Genomic DNA, 23,758 nt, shown 5'->3' with positions numbered 1-23,758 from the left:
GTAGAGTTGGAAGATGAAAGAGGTGTAAAGGTAAACGATTTTGTTGGGATCTTAGAGACAGTTGAAACCTTTTACAGAAATCTTTACAAAAAGAATGATGTAGATAAAGTGTGTGTTGTAAAAGTGTTGGATACAATTAGTGCCAAAGTATCGCAGGCAGATAGAATGATGTGTGATGAAGAGATTTCGATTATGGAAATCAAGGAAGCAATTGTTAGCACGCAAGGTAATAAAAGTCCGGGTTTGGATGGTTTAACAAATGAGTTCTATAAAGTCTTTGTAGATATTTTGGCACCCATTTTAGTGAGGGTGTTTCATTATATGGAAGAGAATAAGGAAATCCCTGAGTCTATGTCAACTGGAATGTTAACGATCTTATTCAAAAATAGGGGCAGTAGATTAAAGTTAGAAAATTATAGGCCTATTAGCCTTCTAAATTCGGATTATAAGATACTGACTAAAGTGTTAGCGAATAGGATGAAAAAGGTGATTGGGAGTATTATTGAATCAACACAAGCCTACGGCATACCTGGAAGAGATATTTCAGATGTAATTTGTACAATTAGGGATGTTGTTAATCAAATGAAAAATGAAGGTGGTATAGTTTTAAGTTTGGACTTTAACAAAGCTTTCGATAGAGTGGAGCACAGCTTTTTATTACAGACTTTGGAGAGGTTTGGGTTTGGGCCAAAGTTTGTATCTTGGATCAACCTGTTGTATAGTGGGGCTAAAAGTTGTGTTAAATGTAACGGAGTGTTAACAGATACTTTCCCTGTGGAGAGGTCAGTAAGGCAGGGCTGTCCTTTGTCAGCTCTGCTGTACAGTGTTTCTACAGAACCGTTAGCTACATTGATAAATAGTAATAAAGAAGTAAGGGGTGTTGGAATCCCAGGTGGTGGTGTCAGTGTTGTACATCAGTACGCTGATGACACTACTTGTACTGTGAAGGATATAGAAAGTATTGGAAGCATTATGGGGATCATAGATATATATGGCAAGGCATCGGGTGCTAAAGTTAATATAGAGAAGACTGAAATAATGTTTGTTGGGGATATCAATGTAAACGGGTGTGAGATTCCATTCAAGAGCGCAAAGGATTTTATTAAAGTGCTGGGAGTAAACATTGGTGTAAAGGAGAAAGAGGCAAAAGATATAACTTGGACTGGGATCCTTAATAAAGTCAAGCTAACGTTGAATTTCTGGAAAAATAGAAAACTAAAGTTACAAGGGAAAGTAATTGTTGCAAATGCTTTGGTATTATCCAAATTTGTGTATGTTTTGGGAGTCCTGGACATGCCGGAGTGGGTCCTAAATGAATTGAATAATGTGGTGTCAAATTTTATTTGGGATGGTAAAGGAGTGAGAATATCTCAGAAAACATTGATTGCTGACTATGTGGATGGAGGTTTAAAACTTGTAGATTTAGATGTCAAAAGAAAAGCTATTAGGATAAAAACAGTAAAGAAATATTTGTATGACAGTGAAGATTATGGCTGGAAACACTTCTTTAGAGTCTACTTAGAGGAGAGTGGTGGTTGTGAGGATAATGGTTTATTGATGGGGCTTAAAAGGGCAATGTTTGAAAAGGTACCAGATTTTTATAAAGAGGTGTTAAATGCATGGGCAGAGTTGTTGCCTAATGTATATTATGAATGTGGACATATTGACCTGATTATGAATCAACCTATATTTCTGAATGAGAAAATCAAGAACAAAGAAAAAGTTTTGTATAATAAAGTATTTATGAGTGCAGGTCTACGGCAAATAAAAGATTATACTTATGAGGTAATTCCAGGGTTTTTACCTGGGGAAGCTATTTTTGACATAATCAATGAATGGGATGAAGAGGTGGGAAGGGGAACAGTGAATAATATGTATGACAAGATAAAGAATAGTATACCAAGAGCATGGGTTGATTTAATAAATAGTGAAGTTGAAAGAGAAGATTTATTTGTATTTCCTAATTTGTTCATTGGTAGCAGTAAGAAGAAAGTACATTTATCTAGTATACCAGTGAAAAGATTGTATAGAATAATGGTAGGAAAAGTGTGTAGAAGGCCGGCTGCTGAGAAATTTTGGAAAGTAGTTTTTCCGGAATTGGATGAAAAAAAGATATGGGGAAATTTAAATGTAAAATATAATAGTAAGGAGTGTGAAAATAATGATTTCAAACTAAGACATAATAGAATATTTACAAAGGTGGTGCTAAAGAAAATTAATTGTGAGATAGAAAGGGAATGCGACGTATGTGGACGTTTCCCGGAAACTCTTATGCATTTGTTTATAGAATGTGAGGATTTAAAATATTTTTTTTGTAAAGTTAAGGAAATGTTATGTAGAAACTGGGGGGGAGATTTCGTGAAAAAGTATGAGTGGGAGGAACTTTTGTTATTTGGAGTGTCTGGTAAATGTGAGGGTGCTAATGTGTGTTTGTTGAATATGGTTTTGAGTTTTGTGAGGTATGCTATTTTTTGTAGGAGGAATTATGTTTCTTTTGACAGAAAGAGGGTTCAGGTGTGGAGTATCTTTATAGCACTGTTCAGTAAACACATAGATATGTTGTTTAATTATGGGATGGAACATTTTGATGAGTCTTTTGTTGAAGGGAGTGGGTTAATTTCACGAGAGGAGAGTGGAGGTATCACTTATAATTTTTGAAAGCACTGTTTTGATATTTTCTTTGTTGATAATTTGATAGGGGGTGAATTGTTCACCTGCCTCTGTTAGTCTAGTGTCTTCTGTATTGTTCTCTGTGGATTGTACTGTAAACAGTAGATTGTACTGTAAATATTGTAAACAAACATTTTTGATAATAAAAAAAAAAAAAAAAAAAAAAAATCACGTTCGCTTAACACGCGAAAGGTCCTCGGTTCAAAACCGGGCGGAAACAGAGCTCTTTGACACATGCAGTAGGTCCTGTACTTTCAACAAAGAATTGTTATTTTCATGAATTCTGTATTTTGGAAATTCGAATACGTGCCATGAATATCTGTGTAATTTTGTTTACTCCTCGCTGCGAAATGTAGCAGCAGTTTCTGTAGTGTAGTGGTTATCACGTTTGCTTCACACGCGAAAGATCCCTGGTTCGAAACCGGGCGGAAACAACGCTCATTGACACATTCTGAAGTACCATAGTGGTAACAGAAAATTTCATGAATTCTTTATTTTGGAAATTCGAATACGTGCCATGAATATTTTTAAAATTCGGTTTACTTCTTGCAGGAAAATCAAGCAGAAGTTTCTGTAGTGTAGTGGTTATCACGTTCGCTTTACACGCGAAAGGTCCTCGGGCGGAAACAGTGCTCTTTGACACCTGCAGTAGGTACAGTACTTTTAAAAGAGAATAGTTATTTTCATAAATGCCTAAATTTGGAAATTTCAACACGTGCCATGAATATCTGTAAAATTCGGTTTACTCCTTGCAGCTAAATGTAGCAGCAGTTTCTGTAGTGTAGTGGTTATCACGTTAGCTTTACACGTGAAAGGTCCTCAGTTTGAAACCAGGAGGAAACACTGCTCTTTGACATGTGCAGTAGGTACTGTACTATTAACAGAGAATAGTTATTTTCATAAATGCCTACTTTTGGAAATTCGAATACGTGCCCTGAATATCTGTAAAATTCGGTTTACTTCTTGCAGGAAAATCAAGCAGAAGTTTCTGTAGTGTAGTGGTTATCACGTTGGCTTTACACGCGAAAGGTCCTCGGTTCGAAACCGGGCGGAAACAGTGCTCTTTGACACCTGCAGTAGGTACAGTACTTTTAAAAGAGAATAGTTATTTTCATAAATGCCTAAATTTGGAAATTTCAACACGTGCCATGAATATCTGTAAAATTCGGTTTACTCCTTGCAGCTGAATGTAGCAGCAGTGTCTGTAGTGTAGTGGTTATCACGTTCGCTTTACACGTGAAAGGTCCTCAGTTTGAAACCGGGAGGAAACAGTGCTCTTTGACATGTGCAGTAGGTACTGTACTATTAACAGAGAATAGTTATTTTCATAAATGCCTAATTTTGGAAATTTGAACACGTGCCATGAATATCTGTAAAATTCGGTTTACTCCTTGCAGATAATTGTTGAAGCAGTTTCTGTAGTGTAGCGGTTATCACGTTTGCTTAACACGCGAAAGGTCCTCGGTTTGAAACCGGGCGGAAACAGAGCTCTTTGACACGTGCAGTAGGTACTGTACTTTCAACAAAGAATTGTTATTTTCATGAATTCTGTATTTTGGAAATTCGAATACGTGCCATGAATATCTGTAAAATTCGATTTACTCCTCGCAGCTAATTGTAGCAGTAGTTTCTGTGGTCTAGTGGTTATCACGTTTGCTTCACACGCGAAAGGTCCCTGGTTCGAAACCTTGGCGGAAACAACGCTCATTGACACATTCTGAAGTACCATAGTGGTAACAGAAAATTTCATGAATTCTTTATTTTGGAAATTCGAATACGTGCCATGAATATTTTTAAAATTCGGTTTACTCCTTGCAGAAAAATCAAGCAGCAGTTTCTGTAGTGTAGTGGTTATCACGTTCTCTTTACACGTGAAAGGTCCTCAGTTTGAAACTGGGAGGAAACAGTGCTCTTTGACACGTGCAGTAGGTACTGTACTATTAACAGAGAATAGTTATTTTCATAAATGCCTAATTTTGGAAATTTGAACGCGTGCCATGAATATCTGTAAAATTCGGTTTACTCCTTGCAGATAATTGTTGCAGAAGTTTCTGTAGTGTAGTGGTTATCACGTTCGCTTAACACGCGAAAGGTCCTCGGTTCGAAACCGGGCGGAAACAGAGCTCTTTGACACGTGCAGTAGGGACTGTACTTTCAACAAAGAATTGTTATTTTCATGAATTCTGTATTTTGGAAATTCGAATACGTGCCATGAATATCTGTAAAATTCGGTTTACTCCTCGCAGCTAAATGTAGCAGCAGTTTCTGTAGTGTAGTGGTTATCACGTTTGCTTCACACGCGAAAGATCCCTGGTTCGAAACCGGGCGGAAACATCGCTCATTGACATGTTCTGATTTACCGTAGTGGTAACAGAAAATTTCATGAATTCTTTATTTTGGAAATTCGAATACGTGCCCTGAATATCTGTAAAATTCGGTTTACTTCTTGCAGGAAAATCAAGCAGTAGTTTCTGTGGTCTAGTGGTTATCACGTTTGCTTCCCACGCGAAAGGTCCCTGGTTCGAAACCGGGCGGAAACAAAACTCATTGACACATTCTGAAGTACCATAGTGGTAACAGAAAATTTCATGAATTCTTTATTTTGGAAATTCGAATACGTGCCATGAATATTTTTAAAATTCGGTTTACTTCTTGCAGGAAAATCAAGCAGAAGTTTCTGTAGTGTAGTGGTTATCACGTTCGCTTTACACGCGAAAGGTCCTCGGGCGGAAACAGTGCTCTTTGACACCTGCAGTAGGTACAGTACTTTTAAAAGAGAATAGTTATTTTCATAAATGCCTAAATTTGGAAATTTCAACACGTGCCATGAATATCTGTAAAATTCGGTTTACTCCTTGCAGCTGAATGTAGCAGCAGTGTCTGTAGTGTAGTGGTTATCACGTTCGCTTTACACGTGAAAGGTCCTCAGTTTGAAACCGGGAGGAAACAGTGCTCTTTGACATGTGCAGTAGGTACTGTACTATTAACAGAGAATAGTTATTTTCATAAATGCCTAATTTTGGAAATTTGAACACGTGCCATGAATATCTGTAAAATTCGGTTTACTTCTTGCAGGAAAATCAAGCAGCAGTTTCTGTAGTGTAGTGGTTATCGCGTTCGCTTTACACGCGAAAGGTCCTCGGTTCGAAACCGGGCGGAAACAGTGCTCTTTGACACCTGCAGTAGGTACAGTACTTTTAAAAGAGAATAGTTATTTTCATAAATGCCTAAATTTGGAAATTTCAACACGTGCCATGAATATCTGTAAAATTCGGTTTACTCCTTGCAGCTGAATGTAGCAGCAGTGTCTGTAGTGTAGTGGTTATCACGTTCGCTTTACACGTGAAAGGTCCTCAGTTTGAAACCGGGAGGAAACAGTGCTCTTTGACATGTGCAGTAGGTACTGTACTATTAACAGAGAATAGTTATTTTCATAAATGCCTAATTTTGGAAATTTGAACACGTGCCATGAATATCTGTAAAATTCGGTTTACTCCTTGCAGATAATTGTTGAAGCAGTTTCTGTAGTGTAGCGGTTATCACGTTTGCTTAACACGCGAAAGGTCCTCGGTTTGAAACCGGGCGGAAACAGAGCTCTTTGACACGTGCAGTAGGTACTGTACTTTCAACAAAGAATTGTTATTTTCATGAATTCTGTATTTTGGAAATTCGAATACGTGCCATGAATATCTGTAAAATTCGATTTACTCCTCGCAGCTAATTGTTGCAGTAGTTTCTGTGGTCTAGTGGTTATCACGTTTGCTTCACACGCGAAAGGTCCCTGGTTCGAAACCGGGCGGAAACAACGCTCATTGACACATTCTGAAGTACCATAGTGGTAACAGAAAATTTCATGAATTCTTTATTTTGGAAATTCGAATACGTGCCATGAATATTTTTAAAATTCGGTTTACTTCTTGCAGGAAAATCAAGCAGAAGTTTCTGTAGTGTAGTGGTTATCACGTTCGCTTTACACGCGAAAGGTCCTCGGTTCGAAACCGGGCGGAAACAGTGCTCTTTGACACCTGCAGTAGGTACAGTACTTTTAAAAGAGAATAGTTATTTTTATAAATGCCTAAATTTGGAAATTTCAACACGTGCCATGAATATCTGTAAAATTCGGTTTACTCCTTGCAGCTAAATGTAGCAGCAGTTTCTGTAGTGTAGTGGTTATCACGTTAGCTTTACACGTGAAAGGTCCTCAGTTTGAAACCAGGAGGAAACACTGCTCTTTGACATGTGCAGTAGGTACTGTACTATTAACAGAGAATAGTTATTTTCATAAATGCCTACTTTTGGAAATTCGAATACGTGCCCTGAATATCTGTAAAATTCGGTTTACTTCTTGCAGGAAAATCAAGCAGAAGTTTCTGTAGTGTAGTGGTTATCACGTTCGCTTTACACGCGAAAGGTCCTCGGGCGGAAACAGTGCTCTTTGACACCTGCAGTAGGTACAGTACTTTTAAAAGAGAATAGTTATTTTCATAAATGCCTAAATTTGGAAATTTCAACACGTGCCATGAATATCTGAATAATTCGGTTTACTCCTTGCAGCTAAATGTAGCAGCAGTTTCTGTAGTGTAGTGGTTATCACGTTAGCTTTACACGTGAAAGGTCCTCAGTTTGAAACCAGGAGGAAACACTGCTCTTTGACATGTGCAGTAGGTACTGTACTATTAACAGAGAATAGTTATTTTCATAAATGCCTACTTTTGGAAATTTGAACACGTGCCATGAATATCTGTAAAATTCTGTTTACTTCTTGCAGGAAAATCAAGCAGCAGTTTCTGTAGTGTAGTGGTTATCGCGTTCGCTTTACACGCGAAAGGTCCTCGGTTCGAAACCGGGCGGAAACAGTGCTCTTTGACACCTGCAGTAGGTACAGTACTTTTAAAAGAGAATAGTTATTTTCATAAATGCCTAAATTTGGAAATTTCAACACGTGCCATGAATATCTGTAAAATTCGGTTTACTCCTTGCAGCTGAATGTAGCAGCAGTGTCTGTAGTGTAGTGGTTATCACGTTCGCTTTACACGTGAAAGGTCCTCAGTTTGAAACCGGGAGGAAACAGTGCTCTTTGACATGTGCAGTAGGTACTGTACTATTAACAGAGAATAGTTATTTTCATAAATGCCTAATTTTGGAAATTTGAACACGTGCCATGAATATCTGTAAAATTCGGTTTACTCCTTGCAGATAATTGTTGAAGCAGTTTCTGTAGTGTAGCGGTTATCACGTTTGCTTAACACGCGAAAGGTCCTCGGTTTGAAACCGGGCGGAAACAGAGCTCTTTGACACGTGCAGTAGGTACTGTACTTTCAACAAAGAATTGTTATTTTCATGAATTCTGTATTTTGGAAATTCGAATACGTGCCATGAATATCTGTAAAATTCGATTTACTCCTCGCAGCTAATTGTAGCAGTAGTTTCTGTGGTCTAGTGGTTATCACGTTTGCTTCACACGCGAAAGGTCCCTGGTTCGAAACCGGGCGGAAACAACGCTCATTGACACATTCTGAAGTACCATAGTGGTAACAGAAAATTTCATGAATTCTTTATTTTGGAAATTCGAATACGTGCCATGAATATTTTTAAAATTCGGTTTACTTCTTGCAGGAAAATCAAGCAGAAGTTTCTGTAGTGTAGTGGTTATCACGTTCGCTTTACATGCGAAAGGTCCTCGGTTCGAAACCGGGCGGAAACAGTGCTCTTTGACACCTGCAGTAGGTACAGTACTTTTAAAAGAGAATAGTTATTTTTATAAATGCCTAAATTTGGAAATTTCAACACGTGCCATGAATATCTGTAAAATTCGGTTTACTCCTTGCAGCTAAATGTAGCAGCAGTTTCTGTAGTGTAGTGGTTATCACGTTAGCTTTACACGTGAAAGGTCCTCAGTTTGAAACCAGGAGGAAACACTGCTCTTTGACATGTGCAGTAGGTACTGTACTATTAACAGAGAATAGTTATTTTCATAAATGCCTACTTTTGGAAATTCGAATACGTGCCCTGAATATCTGTAAAATTCGGTTTACTTCTTGCAGGAAAATCAAGCAGAAGTTTCTGTAGTGTAGTGGTTATCACTTTCGCTTAACACGCGAAAGGTCCTCGGTTCGAAACCGGGCGGAGACAGAGCTCTTTGACACGTGCAGTAGGTACTGTACTTTCAACAAAGAATTGTTATTTTCATGAATTCTGTATTTTGGAAATTCGAATACGTGCCATGAATATCTGTAAAATTCGGTTTACTCCTCGCAGCTAAATGTAGCAGCAGTTTCTGTAGTGTAGTGGTTATCACGTTTGCTTCACACGCGAAAGGTCCCTGGTTCGAAACCGGGCGGAAACAACACTCATTGACACATTGTGATTTACCGTAGTGGTAACAGAAAATTTCATGAATTCTTTATTTTGGAAATTCGAATACGTGCCCTGAATATCTGTAAAATTCGGTTTACTTCTTGCAGGAAAATCAAGCAGAAGTTTCTGTAGTGTAGTGGTTATCATGTTCGCTTTACACGCGAAAGGTCCTCGGTTCGAAACCGGGCGGAAACAGTGCTCTTTGACACCTGCAGTAGGTACAGAACTTTTAAAAGAGAATAGTTATTTTCATAAATGCCTAAATTTGGAAATTTCAACACGTGCCATGAATATCTGTAAAATTCGGTTTACTCCTTGCAGCTGAATGTAGCAGCAGTGTCTGTAGTGTAGTGGTTATCACGTTCGCTTTACACGTGAAAGGTCCTCAGTTTGAAACCGGGAGGAAACAGTGCTCTTTGACATGTGCAGTAGGTACTGTACTATTAACAGAGAATAGTTATTTTCATAAATGCCTAATTTTGGAAATTTGAACACGTGCCATGAATATCTGTAAAATTCGGTTTACTCCTTGCAGATAATTGTTGAAGCAGTTTCTGTAGTGTAGCGGTTATCACGTTTGCTTAACACGCGAAAGGTCCTCGGTTTGAAACCGGGCGGAAACAGAGCTCTTTGACACGTGCAGTAGGTACTGTACTTTCAACAAAGAATTGTTATTTTCATGAATTCTGTATTTTGGAAATTCGAATACGTGCCATGAATATCTGTAAAATTCGATTTACTCCTCGCAGCTAATTGTAGCAGTAGTTTCTGTGGTCTAGTGGTTATCACGTTTGCTTCACACGCGAAAGGTCCCTGGTTCGAAACCGGGCGGAAACAACGCTCATTGACACATTCTGAAGTACCATAGTGGTAACAGAAAATTTCATGAATTCTTTATTTTGGAAATTCGAATACGTGCCATGAATATTTTAAAAATTCGGTTTACTCCTTGCAGAAAAATCAAGCAGCAGTTTCTGTAGTGTAGTGGTTATCACGTTCTCTTTACACGTGAAAGGTCCTCAGTTTGAAACTGGGAGGAAACAGTGCTCTTTGACACGTGCAGTAGGTACTGTACTATTAACAGAGAATAGTTATTTTCATAAATGCCTAATTTTGGAAATTTGAACGCGTGCCATGAATATCTGTAAAATTCGGTTTACTCCTTGCAGATAATTGTTGCAGAAGTTTCTGTAGTGTAGTGGTTATCACGTTCGCTTAACACGCGAAAGGTCCTTGGTTCGAAACCGGGCGGAAACAGAGCTCTTTGACACGTGCAGTAGGTACTGTACTTTCAACAAAGAATTGTTATTTTCATGAATTCTGTATTTTGGAAATTCGAATACGTGCCATGAATATCTGTAAAATTCGGTTTACTCCTCGCAGCTAAATGTAGCAGCAGTTTCTGTAGTGTAGTGGTTATCACGTTTGCTTCACACGCGAAAGGTCCCTGGTTTGAAACCAGGCGGAAACAACACTCATTGACACATTGTGATTTACCGTAGTGGTAACAGAAAATTTCATGAATTCTTTATTTTGGAAATTCGAATACGTGCCCTGAATATCTGTAAAATTCGGTTTACTTCTTGCAGGAAAATCAAGCAGAAGTTTCTGTAGTGTAGTGGTTATCACGTTCGCTTTACACGCGAAAGGTCCTCGGTTCGAAACCGGGCGGAAACAGTGCTCTTTGACACCTGCAGTAGGTACAGTACTTTTAAAAGAGAATAGTTATTTTCATAAATGCCTAAATTTGGAAATTTCAACACGTGCCATGAATATCTGTAAAATTCGGTTTACTCCTTGCAGCGGAATGTAGCAGCAGTGTCTGTAGTGTAGTGGTTATCACGTTCGCTTTACACGTGAAAGGTCCTCAGTTTGAAACCGGGAGGAAACAGTGCTCTTTGACATGTGCAGTAGGTACTGTACTATTAACAGAGAATAGTTATTTTCATAAATGCCTAATTTTGGAAATTTGAACACGTGCCATGAATATCTGTAAAATTCGGTTTACTCCTTGCAGATAATTGTTGAAGCAGTTTCTGTAGTGTAGCGGTTATCACGTTTGCTTAACACGCGAAAGGTCCTCGGTTTGAAACCGGGCGGAAACAGAGCTCTTTGACACGTGCAGTAGGTACTGTACTTTCAACAAAGAATTGTTATTTTCATGAATTCTGTATTTTGGAAATTCGAATACGTGCCATGAATATCTGTAAAATTCGATTTACTCCTCGCAGCTAATTGTAGCAGTAGTTTCTGTGGTCTAGTGGTTATCACGTTTGCTTCACACGCCCCTTTTTGGAGTTTCAGGAAGTGGAAGAGAAGCAGGCGTCTGAGTGCTTGAGAGAGAATATCGTTTTTTTTGGAGGTCTAGTTGACTTATAAGTTTGAAAGTTTGTGAGTGACTGTAGTGAAGTTTCTGTGAAACGTTTTTGCTATTGTCCCCCATCAGCGTGAGCTGTTTGGGGGATATTGCTTAAAATAACCGGACGGACAACATGGCTTCGACATCAAGAATACAAACGACGACGAGAAAGGACAACAGTGAAATCAGAATGTTAAACGAAGAACTGAAAAAAAGAACATATGAGAAGGAACTGACGGTGAACGTGGAAATAAGTGGAGAAGGGAAAATAACAACGATGGAATTGCTGAGAGGAATAAAGGAAGTTTGCGGAACAATACTGGGATGTCGAATGAAAGACGGGAATAAGTACGAAGTAACAATGTCTCATGTAAATGGAAAAGAAAGACTAATAGACGGGCTAAAGATAAAGAACTGTCAAATCATGGCTAAAGAACTAGGGAACGATGAGCTGGTGGTGTCCTTTTTGAACTTGCCCGCATACATTACGGATGAGGAGATAGAAGAGAAACTAAAAGGCTGGAAGGTGAAGGCGACCACGCCAATCAAGAGGAGGATGTGGCCAGGAACGGACATTGTAGATGGGACAAGATTTTGCAAGGTAAAGTTTACAGACAATGTGCAATCCTTGCCATATTCTACTAAATTTAACACTGTCGAGGGATTTGAATATTTTCGTGTAATCCACGACAATCAAGTGAAGGTATGTAGATTATGTATTCAGCCGGGGCACATACTTAAGGAATGTCCGGAATTCACATGCCACAAATGTAGTGAACAAGGGCATTATGCCAGAGAATGTCGGAACATAGGAAATGTGTGCAAAATGTGTGACAGACCTAAAGTTAGATGTAGCTGTAATAAGGGAGAAAATCACTTACTTTTGCAAACAATGGACCTCACGTCTGAGGAAGAGGGGAGTGTGCCTATGGAGAGGGAGGATGAGAGTGACATGGAGAGTGTGACTCCAGAGACAGTGGCAGATAAGCTTGAAGAGCCTGTAATGTCTCCTGGCAAAGCACGAGACGCCGTTTTAGTCTCTGCTGCTGACAAGGTGGAACAGCAGCACATGATGGGTGAAAGACATACACAGGTAGAGATGGTGCAAGGTGCTTCTCAGGTGCCTGAGCCAGCTTTAAGCCTGTGTAAAAATTACACCAAAGAGTGGGCTGGGTCCACTGAAGTCACGGGCACTGTTAAAGCGCACTTTTCAAAAGGCTTCCCCGCCGATCCCCCCAAAAATCCAAATAAAGAGATGGATGATGAAATAGATAGTGAGGATCTTCAGTTGTTTGTAAAAAATAAGAGGTCATTGTCGAAAACCAGGGAGATGATGGGTTTTGGAAAAAAGAAAAAGTAGGATTTTTAAGGACTTGTTTGGCTCTGATTATACTTCTGCACACATTCATAATGATTACAGTCGCATCCCTAAATGGTAACAGTTTGAGAAACATGAGCAAATTTGAGCAGGTATTAGTGTCTGTTAAGGCAGACATGTTGTGTTTTCAAGAGACCAATTGGACAGACTCCAAAATGCAGGAGATTAAGAGTAAATGGTCAGATTAAATTTTTTGTAGTCATGGAGGGGATAAAACATGTGGTGTGGCTATTTTGATAAAAAATGATCTGGTGCAAAATGTAAAAGAAATATATGCTGACAATGATGGCAGACTTATTGTAATTGAATTTGAAGTTCAAAATGTAGTTTTTCGTTTAATTAATGTTTATGCTTCAAACATTGAATCTGAAAGGAGAGAAATGTTTCACAAATTAAAAACACTGTGCTCAGAAAACTGTATACTGATAGGAGATTTTAATGTGAGGTGTAGTAGAATGGATGCCTCTAGTTGTGCTAAATTCAGATATGACTCTTCTAGAAATGCATTATGGAAACTTATGAATGAGGAGAATCTAGTAGATATATGGAGGGCTGAAAATCCAAACAGAAGAGTATTCTCTAGAAGGCAGGTGGTTCTAAAGGAATTAAAACAAAGCAGAATTGATTTATGTCTAGCAAAACAAGAATTGGTGCAGAATGTTAAGAAGGTGTCATATACCTTTACAGCATATAGTGATCATGCAGTAATGTCATTTCAAATGGGTTTTGGTGTGGAGAGGAGAGGGGGAGGTGTCTGGTGTTTAAATGCCAGTCTGTTAAAGGAGGAAGGATATAGAAATGAAATTGTTGAATGTATTAATGATGAAATGTCTAATGTACTGTTAAAAGAGAATGTGTGTTTATGGTGGGAGGAAGTGAAAGTAAAAGTAAAAAATAGGAGTATTAGGTACGCAAAAAATCATAACCGTTTAGATAAGCAGAAAGAAATAATGCTTAGGAATAGGATGTTGCATGAACTTGAAAAGGCTGATACGGATCCAGACTATGATGTTGTGAATTATTTGAAAATCCATGCAGAGCTGGGTCGTTATGAAAAAAATAAATGTTTGGGTGCTATTGTTAGGAGCAGGGCACAGTACGCTTTGGAGGGAGAGAAATGTACATCCTTTTTTTTGGGTCTGGAAAAAAGAAAACAAACTAAGAGTTACATTGTAGAGTTGGAAGATGAAAGAGGTGTAAAGGTAAACGATTTTGTTGGGATCTTAGAGACAGTTGAAACCTTTTACAGAAATCTTTACAAAAAGAATGATGTAGATAAAGTGTGTGTTGTAAAAGTGTTGGATACAATTAGTGCCAAAGTATCGCAGGCAGATAGAATGATGTGTGATGAAGAGATTTCGATTATGGAAATCAAGGAAGCAATTGTTAGCACGCAAGGTAATAAAAGTCCGGGTTTGGATGGTTTAACAAATGAGTTCTATAAAGTCTTTGTAGATATTTTGGCACCCATTTTAGTGAGGGTGTTTCATTATATGGAAGAGAATAAGGAAATCCCTGAGTCTATGTCAACTGGAATGTTAACGATCTTATTCAAAAATAGGGGCAGTAGATTAAAGTTAGAAAATTATAGGCCTATTAGCCTTCTAAATTCGGATTATAAGATACTGACTAAAGTGTTAGCGAATAGGATGAAAAAGGTGATTGGGAGTATTATTGAATCAACACAAGCCTACGGCATACCTGGAAGAGATATTGCAGATGTAATTTGTACAATTAGGGATGTTGTTAATCAAATGAAAAATGAAGGTGGTATAGTTTTAAGTTTGGACTTTAACAAAGCTTTCGATAGAGTGGAGCACAGCTTTTTATTACAGACTTTGGAGAGGTTTGGGTTTGGGCCAAAGTTTGTATCTTGGATCAACCTGTTGTATAGTGGGGCTAAAAGTTGTGTTAAATGTAACGGAGTGTTAACAGATACTTTCCCTGTGGAGAGGTCAGTAAGGCAGGGCTGTCCTTTGTCAGCTCTGCTGTACAGTGTTTCTACAGAACCGTTAGCTACATTGATAAATAGTAATAAAGAAGTAAGGGGTGTTGGAATCCCAGGTGGTGGTGTCAGTGTTGTACATCAGTACGCTGATGACACTACTTGTACTGTGAAGGATATAGAAAGTATTGGAAGCATTATGGGGATCATAGATATATATGGCAAGGCATCGGGTGCTAAAGTTAATATAGAGAAGACTGAAATAATGTTTGTTGGGGATATCAATGTAAACGGGTGTGAGATTCCATTCAAGAGCGCAAAGGATTTTATTAAAGTGCTGGGAGTAAACATTGGTGTAAAGGAGAAAGAGGCAAAAGATATAACTTGGACTGGGATCCTTAATAAAGTCAAGCTAACGTTGAATTTCTGGAAAAATAGAAAACTAAAGTTACAAGGGAAAGTAATTGTTGCAAATGCTTTGGTATTATCCAAATTTGTGTATGTTTTGGGAGTCCTGGACATGCCGGAGTGGGTCCTAAATGAATTGAATAATGTGGTGTCAAATTTTATATGGGATGGTAAAGGAGTGAGAATATCTCAGAAAACATTGATTGCTGACTATGTGGATGGAGGTTTAAAACTTGTAGATTTAGATGTCAAAAGAAAAGCTATTAGGATAAAAACAGTAAAGAAATATTTGTATGACAGTGAAGATTATGGCTGGAAACACTTCTTTAGAGTCTACTTAGAGGAGAGTGGTGGTTGTGAGGATAATGGTTTATTGATGGGGCTTAAAAGGGCAATGTTTGAAAAGGTACCAGATTTTTATAAAGAGGTGCTAAATGCATGGGCAGAGTTGTTGCCTAATGTATATTATGAATGTGGACATATTGACCTGATTATGAATCAACCTATATTTCTGAATGAGAAAATCAAGAACAAAGAAAAAGTTTTGTATAATAAAGTATTTATGAGTGCAGGTCTACGGCAAATAAAAGATTATACTTATGAGGTAATTCCAGGGTTTTTACCTGGGGAAGCTATTTTTGACATAATCAATGAATGGGATGAAGAGGTGGGAAGGGGAACAGTGAATAATATGTATGACAAGATAAAGAATAGTATACCAAGAGCATGGGTTGATTTAATAAATAGTGAAGTTGAAAGAGAAGATTTATTTGTATTTCCTAATTTGTTCATTGGTAGCAGTAAGAAGAAAGTACATTTATCTAGTATACCAGTGAAAAGATTGTATAGAATAATGGTAGGAAAAGTGTGTAGAAGGCCGGCTGCTGAGAAATTTTGGAAAGTAGTTTTTCCGGAATTGGATGAAAAAAAGATATGGGGAAATTTAAATGTAAAATATAATAGTAAGGAGTGTGAAAATAATGATTTCAAACTAAGACATAATAGAATATTTACAAAGGTGGTGCTAAAGAAAATTAATTGTGAGATAGAAAGGGAATGCGACGTATGTGGACGTTTCCCGGAAACTCTTATGCATTTGTTTATAGAATGTGAGGATTTAAAATATTTTTTTTGTAAAGTTAAGGAAATGTTATGTAGAAACTGGGGGGGAGATTTCGTGAAAAAGTATGCGTGGGAGGAACTTTTGTTATTTGGAGTGTCTGGTAAATGTGAGGGTGCTAATGTGTGTTTGTTGAATATGGTTTTGAGTTTTGTGAGGTATGCTATTTTTTGTAGGAGGAATTATGTTTCTTTTGACAGAAAGAGGGTTCAGGTGTGGAGTATCTTTATAGCACTGTTCAGTAAACACATAGATATGTTGTTTAATTATGGGATGGAACATTTTGATGAGTCTTTTGTTGAAGGGAGTGGGTTAATTTCACGAGAGGAGAGTGGAGGTATCACTTATAATTTTTGAAAGCACTGTTTTGATAATTTGATAGGGGGTGAATTGTTCACCTGCCTCTGTTAGTCTAGTGTCTTCTGTATTGTTCTCTGTGGATTGTACTGTAAACAGTAGATTGTACTGTAAATATTGTAAACAAACATTTTTGATAATAAAAAAAAAAAAAAAAAAAAAATCACATTCGCTTTACACGCGAAAGGTCCTCGGTTCGAAACCGGGTGGAAACAGTGCTCTTTGACAAGTGCACTAGGTACTGTACTTTCAACAAAGTATTGTTACTTTCATGAATTCTGTATTTTGGAAATTCGAATACGTGCCATGAATATCTGTAAAAATTCGGTTTACTCCTTGCAGCTAAATGGAGCAGCAGTTTCTGTAGTGTAGTGGTTATCACGTTCGCTTTACACGTGAAACGTCCTCAGTTTGAAACCGGGAGGAAACAGTGCTCTTTGACATGTGCAGTAGGTACTGTACTATTAACAGAGAATAGTTATTTTCATAAATGCCTTATTTTGGAAATTTGAACACGTGCCATGAATATCTGTAAAATTCAGTTTACTCCTTGCAGATAATTGTTGAAGCAGTTTCTGTAGTGTTGCGGTTATCACGTTCGCTTAACACGCGAAAGGTCCTCGGTTCGAAACCGGGCGGAAACAGAGCTCTTTGACACGTGCAGTAGGTACTGTACTTTCAACAAAGAATTGTTATTTTCATGAATTCTGTATTTTGGAAATTCGAATATGTGCCATGAATATCTGTAAAATTCGGTTTACTCCTTGCAGCTAAATGTAGCAGCAGTTTCTGTAGTGTAGTGGTTATCACGTTCGCTTTACACGTGAAAGGTCCTCAGTTTGAAGCCGGGAGGAAACAGTGCTCTTTGACATGTGCAGTAGGTACTGTACTATTAACAGAGAATAGTTATTTTCATAAATGCCTAATTTTGGAAATTTGAACACGTGCCATGAACATCTGTACAATTCAGTTTACTCCTTGCAGATAATTGTCGAAGCAGTTTCTGTAGTGTAGCGGTTATCACGTTCGCTTAACACGCGAAAGGTCCTCGGTTCGAAACCAGGCAGAAACAGAGCTCTTTGACAAGTGCAGTAGGTACTGTACTTTCAACAAAGAATTGTTATTTTCATGAATTCTGTATTCTGGAAATTCGAATACGTGCCATGAATATCTGTAAAATTTGGTTTACTCCTCGCAGCTAAATGTAGCAGCAGTTTCTGTAGTGTAGTGGTTATCACGTTTGTTCACACGCGAAAGGTCCCTGGTTTGAAACCAGGCCGAATGAACGCTCATCGACACATTCAAGAAGTACCGTAGTGTTAACAAAGAATTTCATTATTCTCTTATTTTGGAAATTCGAATACGTGCCATGAATATCTGTAAAATTCGGTTTACTCCTCGCAGCTAAATGTAGCAGCAGTTTCTGTAGTGTAGTGGTTATCACGTTTGTTCACACGCGAAAGGTCCCTGGTTCGAAACCAGGCGGAAACAACGCTCATCGACACATTCAAGAAGTACCATAGTGTTAACAAAGAATTTCATTATTCTCTTATTTTGGAAATTCGAATACGTGCCATGAATATTTTTAAAATTCGGTTTACTCCTTGCAGAAAAATCAAGCAGCAGTTTCTGTAGTGTAGTGGTTATCACGTTAGCTTTACACGTGAAAGGTCCTCAGTTTGAAACCGGGAGGAAACACTGCTCTTTGACATGTGCAGTAGGTACTGTACTATTAACAGAGAATAGTTATTTTCCTAAATGCCTACTTTTGGAAATTTGAACACGTGCCATGAATATCTGTAAAATTTGGTTTACTTCTTGCAGGAAAATCAAGCAGCAGTGTCTGTAGTGTAGTGGTTATCGCGTTCGCTTTACACGCGAAGGTCCTCGGTTCGAAACCGGGCGGAAACAGTGCTCTTTGACAAGTGCAGTAGGTGCTGTACTTTCAACAAAGAATTGTTATATTCATGAATTCTGTATTTTGGAAATTCGAATACGTGCCATTAATATTTTTAAAATTCGGTTTACTCCTTGCAGCTAATTGTAGCAGTAGTTTCTGTGGTGTAGTGGTTATCACGTTAGCTTCACACGTGAAAGGTCCTCAGTTTGAAACCGGGAGGAAACACTGCTCTTTGACATGTGCAGTAGGTACTGTACTATTAACAGACAATAGTTATTTTCATAAATGCCTAATTTTGGAAATTTGAACACGTGCCATGAATATCTGTAAAATTCGGTTTACTCCTTGCAGATAATTGTTGAAGCAGTTTCTGTAGTGTAGCGGTTATCACGTTCGCTTAATACGCGAAAGGTCCTCGGTTCGAAACCCGGGCGGAAACAGAGCTCTTTGACACGTGCAGTAGGTACTGTACTTTCAACAAAGAATTGTTATTTTCATAAATTCTGTATTTTGGAAATTCGAATACGTGCCCTGAATATCTGTAAAATTCGGTTTACTTCTTGCAGGAAAATCAAGCAGCAGTTTCTGTAGTGTAGTGGTTATCGCGTTCGCTTTACACGCGAAAGGTCCTCGGTTCGAAACTGGGCGGAAACAGTGCTCTTTGACACGTGCAGTAGGTACAGTACTTTTAAAAGAGAATAGTTATTTTCATAAATGCCTAAAATTGGAAATTTCAACACGTGCCATGAATATCTGTAAAATTCGGTATACTCCTTGCAGATAATTGTCGAAGCAGTTGTAGTGTAGCGGTTATCATCTTCGCTTAACACGCGAAAGGTCCTCTGTTCGAAACCGGGCGGAAACAGAGCTCTTTGACAAGTGCAGTAGGTACTGTACTTTCAACAAAGAATTGTTATTTTCATGAATTCTGTATTTTGGAAATTCGAATACGTGCCATGAATATCTGTAAAATTCGGGTTACTCCTTGCAGCTAAATGTAGCAGCAGTTTCTGTAGTGTAGTGGTTATCACGTTCGCTTTACACGTGAAAGGTCCTCAGATTGAAACAGGGAGGAAACAGTGCTCTTTGACATGTGCAGTAGGTACTGTACTATTAACAGAGAATAGTTATTTTCTTAAATGCCTAATTTTGGAAATTTTAACACGTGCCATGAATATCTGTAAAATTCGGTTTACTCCTTGCAGGTAATTGTTGAAGCAGTTTCTGTAGTGTAGCGGTTATCACGTTCGCTTTACACGCGAAAGGTCCTCGGTTCGAAACCGGGCGAAAACAGTGGTGTTTGACATGTGCAGTAGGGACAGTACTTTTAAAAGAGAATAGTTATTTTCATAAATTCCTAATTTTGGAAATTTGATCACGTGCCATGAATATCAGTAAAATTCGTTTTACTCCTTGCAGGTAAGTGTTACAGCAGTTTCTGTAGTGTAGTGGTTATCACGTTCGCTTCACACGCGAAAGGTCCCTGGTTCGAAACCAGGCGGAAACAACGCTCATTGTTGTGTTTTCAAGAGACCAATTGGACAGACTCCAAAATGCAGGAGATTAAGAGTAAATGGTCAGATTTAATTTTTTGTAGTCATGGAGGGGATAAAACATGTGGTGTGGCTATTTTGATAAAAAATGATGTGGTGCAAAATGTAAAAGAAATATATGCTGACAATGATGGCAGACTTATTGTAATTGAATTTGAAGTTCAAAATGTAGTTTTTCGTTTAATTAATGTTTATGCTTCAAACATTGAATCTGAAAGGAGAGAAATGTTTCACAAATTAAAAACACTGTGCTCAGAAAACTGTATACTGATAGGAGATTTTAATGTGAGGTGTAAGTAGAATGGATGCCTCTAGTTGTGCTAAATTCAGATATGACTCTTCTAGAAATGCATTATGGAAACTTATGAATGAGGAGAATCTAGTAGATATATGGAGGGCTGAAAATCCAAACAGAAGAGTATTCTCTAGAAGGCAGGTGGTTCTAAAGGAATTAAAACAAAGCAGAATTGATTTATGTCTAGCAAAACAAGAATTGGTGCAGAATGTTAAGAAGGTGTCATATACCTTTACAGCATATAGTGATCATGCAGTAATATCATTTCAAATGGGTTTTGGTGTGGAGAGGAGAGGGGGAGGTGTCTGGTGTTTAAATGCCAGTCTGTTAAAGGAGGAAGGATATAGAAATGAAATTGTTGAATGTATTAATGATGAAATGTCTAATGTACTGTTAAAAGAGAATGTGTGTTTATGGTGGGAGGAAGTGAAAGTAAAAGTAAAAAATAGGAGTATTAGGTACGCAAAAAATCATAACCGTTTAGATAAGCAGAAAGAAATAATGCTTAGGAATAGGATGTTGCATGAACTTGAAAAGGCTGATACGGATCCAGACTATGATGTTGTGAATTATTTGAAAATCCATGCAGAGCTGGGTCGTTATGAAAAAAATAAATGTTTGGGTGCTATTGTTAGGAGCAGGGCACAGTACGCTTTGGAGGGAGAGAAATGTACATCCTTTTTTTTGGGTCTGGAAAAAAGAAAACAAACTAAGAGTTACATTGTAGAGTTGGAAGATGAAAGAGGTGTAAAGGTAAACGATTTTGTTGGGATCTTAGAGACAGTTGAAACCTTTTACAGAAATCTTTACAAAAAGAATGATGTAGATAAAGTGTGTGTTGTAAAAGTGTTGGATACAATTAGTGCCAAAGTATCGCAGGCAGATAGAATGATGTGTGATGAAGAGATTTCGATTATGGAAATCAAGGAAGCAATTGTTAGCACGCAAGGTAATAAAAGTCCGGGTTTGGATGGTTTAACAAATGAGTTCTATAAAGTCTTTGTAGATATTTTGGCACCCATTTTAGTGAGGGTGTTTCATTATATGGAAGAGAATAAGGAAATCCCTGAGTCTATGTCAACTGGAATGTTAACGATCTTATTCAAAAATAGGGGCAGTAGATTAAAGTTAGAAAATTATAGGCCTATTAGCCTTCTAAATTCGGATTATAAGATACTGACTAAAGTGTTAGCGAATAGGATGAAAAAGGTGATTGGGAGTATTATTGAATCAACACAAGCCTACGGCATACCTGGAAGAGATATTTCAGATGTCATTTGTACAATTAGGGATGTTGTTAATCAAATGAAAAATGAAGGTGGTATAGTTTTAAGTTTGGACTTTAACAAAGCTTTCGATAGAGTGGAGCACAGCTTTTTATTACAGACTTTGGAGAGGTTTGGGGTTGGGCCAAAGTTTGTATCTTGGATCAACCTGTTGTATAGTGGGGCTAAAAGTTGTGTTAAATGTAACGGAGTGGTAACAGATACTTTCCCTGTGGAGAGGTCAGTAAGGCAGGGCTGTCCTTTGTCAGCTCTGCTGTACAGTGTTTCTACAGAACCGTTAGCTACATTGATAAATAGTAATAAAGAAGTAAGGGGTGTTGGAATCCCAGGTGGTGGTGTCAGTGTTGTACATCAGTACGCTGATGACACTACTTGTACTGTGAAGGATATAGAAAGTATTGGAAGCATTATGGGGATCATAGATATATATGGCAAGGCATCGGGTGCTAAAGTTAATATAGAGAAGACTGAAATAATGTTTGTTGGGGATATCAATGTAAACGGGTGTGAGATTCCATTCAAGAGCGCAAAGGATTTTATTAAAGTGCTGGGAGTAAACATTGGTGTAAAGGAGAAAGAGGCAAAAGATATAACTTGGACTGGGATCCTTAATAAAGTCAAGCTAACGTTGAATTTCTGGAAAAATAGAAAACTAAAGTTACAAGGGAAAGTAATTGTTGCAAATGCTTTGGTATTATCCAAATTTGTGTATGTTTTGGGAGTCCTGGACATGCCGGAGTGGGTCCTAAATGAATTGAATAATGTGGTGTCAAATTGTATTTGGGATGGTAAAGGAGTGAGAATATCTCAGAAAACATTGATTGCTGACTATGTGGATGGAGGTTTAAAACTTGTAGATTTAGATGTCAAAAGAAAAGCTATTAGGATAAAAACAGTAAAGAAATATTTGTATGACAGTGAAGATTATGGCTGGAAACACTTCTTTAGAGTCTACTTAGAGGAGAGTGGTGGTTGTGAGGATAATGGTTTATTGATGGGGCTTAAAAGGGCAATGTTTGAAAAGGTACCAGATTTTTATAAAGAGGTGCTAAATGCATGGGCAGAGTTGTTGCCTAATGTATATTATGAATGTGGACATATTGACCTGATTATGAATCAACCTATATTTCTGAATGAGAAAATCAAGAACAAAGAAAAAGTTTTGTATAATAAAGTATTTATGAGTGCAGGTCTACGGCAAATAAAAGATTATACATATGAGGTAATTCCAGGGTTTTTACCTGGGGAAGCTATTTTTGACATAATCAATGAATGGGATGAAGAGGTGGGAAGGGGAACAGTGAATAATATGTATGACAAGATAAAGAATAGTATACCAAGAGCATGGGTTGATTTAATAAATAGTGAAGTTGAAAGAGAAGATTTATTTGTATTTCCTAATTTGTTCATTGGTAGCAGTAAGAAGAAAGTACATTTATCTAGTATACCAGTGAAAAGATTGTATAGAATAATGGTAGGAAAAGTGTGTAGAAGGCCGGCTGCTGAGAAATTTTGGAAAGTAGTTTTTCCGGAATTGGATGAAAAAAAGATATGGGGAAATTTAAATGTAAAATATAATAGTAAGGAGTGTGAAAATAATGATTTCAAACTAAGACATAATAGAATATTTACAAAGGTGGTGCTAAAGAAAATTAATTGTGAGATAGAAAGGGAATGCGACGTATGTGGACGTTTCCCGGAAACTCTTATGCATTTGTTTATAGAATGTGAGGATTTAAAATATTTTTTTTGTAAAGTTAAGGAAATGTTATGTAGAAACTGGGGGGGAGATTTCGTGAAAAAGTATGCGTGGGAGGAACTTTTGTTATTTGGAGTGTCTGGTAAATGTGAGGGTGCTAATGTGTGTTTGTTGAATATGGTGTTGAGTTTTGTGAGGTATGCTATTTTTTGTAGGAGGAATTATGTTTCTTTTGACAGAAAGAGGGTTCAGGTGTGGAGTATCTTTATAGCACTGTTCAGTAAACACATAGATATGTTGTTTAATTATGGGATGGAACATTTTGATGAGTCTTTTGTTGAAGGGAGTGGGTTAATTTCACGAGAGGAGAGTGGAGGTATCACTTATAATTTTTGAAAGCACTGTTTTGATAATTTGATAGGGGGTGAATT

General features: G+C 37.7%; 18 non-coding genes across 18 annotated transcripts; all 18 read left to right on the top strand.

Annotated features, from left to right (window-relative positions):
* Window positions 1–3,031: 3,031 nt before the first annotated feature.
* trnav-cac (transfer RNA valine (anticodon CAC)) lies at window positions 3,032–3,104 on the top strand. The gene has a single exon. It is a non-coding gene; the product is annotated as a tRNA-Val (tRNA).
* A 550-nt stretch (window positions 3,105–3,654) lies between these two features.
* Window positions 3,655–3,727, top strand: trnav-uac (transfer RNA valine (anticodon UAC)). Its single transcript has one exon. It is a non-coding gene; the product is annotated as a tRNA-Val (tRNA).
* A 990-nt stretch (window positions 3,728–4,717) lies between these two features.
* trnav-aac (transfer RNA valine (anticodon AAC)) lies at window positions 4,718–4,790 on the top strand. Its single transcript has one exon. It is a non-coding gene; the product is annotated as a tRNA-Val (tRNA).
* A 141-nt stretch (window positions 4,791–4,931) lies between these two features.
* Window positions 4,932–5,004, top strand: trnav-cac (transfer RNA valine (anticodon CAC)). Its single transcript has one exon. It is a non-coding gene; the product is annotated as a tRNA-Val (tRNA).
* A 133-nt stretch (window positions 5,005–5,137) lies between these two features.
* On the top strand, window positions 5,138–5,210 carry trnag-ccc (transfer RNA glycine (anticodon CCC)). The gene has a single exon. It is a non-coding gene; the product is annotated as a tRNA-Gly (tRNA).
* A 550-nt stretch (window positions 5,211–5,760) lies between these two features.
* On the top strand, window positions 5,761–5,833 carry trnav-uac (transfer RNA valine (anticodon UAC)). Its single transcript has one exon. It is a non-coding gene; the product is annotated as a tRNA-Val (tRNA).
* Window positions 5,834–6,608: 775 nt separating this feature from the next.
* On the top strand, window positions 6,609–6,681 carry trnav-uac (transfer RNA valine (anticodon UAC)). The gene has a single exon. It is a non-coding gene; the product is annotated as a tRNA-Val (tRNA).
* Window positions 6,682–7,453: 772 nt separating this feature from the next.
* trnav-uac (transfer RNA valine (anticodon UAC)) lies at window positions 7,454–7,526 on the top strand. The gene has a single exon. It is a non-coding gene; the product is annotated as a tRNA-Val (tRNA).
* A 775-nt stretch (window positions 7,527–8,301) lies between these two features.
* On the top strand, window positions 8,302–8,374 carry trnav-uac (transfer RNA valine (anticodon UAC)). Its single transcript has one exon. It is a non-coding gene; the product is annotated as a tRNA-Val (tRNA).
* Window positions 8,375–8,729: 355 nt separating this feature from the next.
* trnav-aac (transfer RNA valine (anticodon AAC)) lies at window positions 8,730–8,802 on the top strand. The gene has a single exon. It is a non-coding gene; the product is annotated as a tRNA-Val (tRNA).
* Window positions 8,803–8,943: 141 nt separating this feature from the next.
* On the top strand, window positions 8,944–9,016 carry trnav-cac (transfer RNA valine (anticodon CAC)). The gene has a single exon. It is a non-coding gene; the product is annotated as a tRNA-Val (tRNA).
* Window positions 9,017–9,149: 133 nt separating this feature from the next.
* Window positions 9,150–9,222, top strand: trnav-uac (transfer RNA valine (anticodon UAC)). The gene has a single exon. It is a non-coding gene; the product is annotated as a tRNA-Val (tRNA).
* Window positions 9,223–10,211: 989 nt separating this feature from the next.
* Window positions 10,212–10,284, top strand: trnav-aac (transfer RNA valine (anticodon AAC)). Its single transcript has one exon. It is a non-coding gene; the product is annotated as a tRNA-Val (tRNA).
* Window positions 10,285–10,631: 347 nt separating this feature from the next.
* On the top strand, window positions 10,632–10,704 carry trnav-uac (transfer RNA valine (anticodon UAC)). Its single transcript has one exon. It is a non-coding gene; the product is annotated as a tRNA-Val (tRNA).
* Window positions 10,705–18,860: 8,156 nt separating this feature from the next.
* trnai-aau (transfer RNA isoleucine (anticodon AAU)) lies at window positions 18,861–18,934 on the top strand. Its single transcript has one exon. It is a non-coding gene; the product is annotated as a tRNA-Ile (tRNA).
* A 141-nt stretch (window positions 18,935–19,075) lies between these two features.
* Window positions 19,076–19,148, top strand: trnav-uac (transfer RNA valine (anticodon UAC)). The gene has a single exon. It is a non-coding gene; the product is annotated as a tRNA-Val (tRNA).
* Window positions 19,149–19,714: 566 nt separating this feature from the next.
* On the top strand, window positions 19,715–19,787 carry trnav-uac (transfer RNA valine (anticodon UAC)). Its single transcript has one exon. It is a non-coding gene; the product is annotated as a tRNA-Val (tRNA).
* A 141-nt stretch (window positions 19,788–19,928) lies between these two features.
* trnav-cac (transfer RNA valine (anticodon CAC)) lies at window positions 19,929–20,001 on the top strand. The gene has a single exon. It is a non-coding gene; the product is annotated as a tRNA-Val (tRNA).
* The last annotated feature ends 3,757 nt before the right edge of the window (window positions 20,002–23,758 follow it).

The sequence above is a fragment of the Salmo salar genome, chromosome 18 (assembly GCF_965601325.2).
Source record: "Salmo salar chromosome 18, fSalSal1, whole genome shotgun sequence".
NCBI lineage: Eukaryota > Metazoa > Chordata > Actinopteri > Salmoniformes > Salmonidae > Salmo > Salmo salar.
The sequence above is the reverse complement of the archived record's forward strand: the minus strand, read 5'-3'. Positions and strand labels throughout refer to the sequence as shown.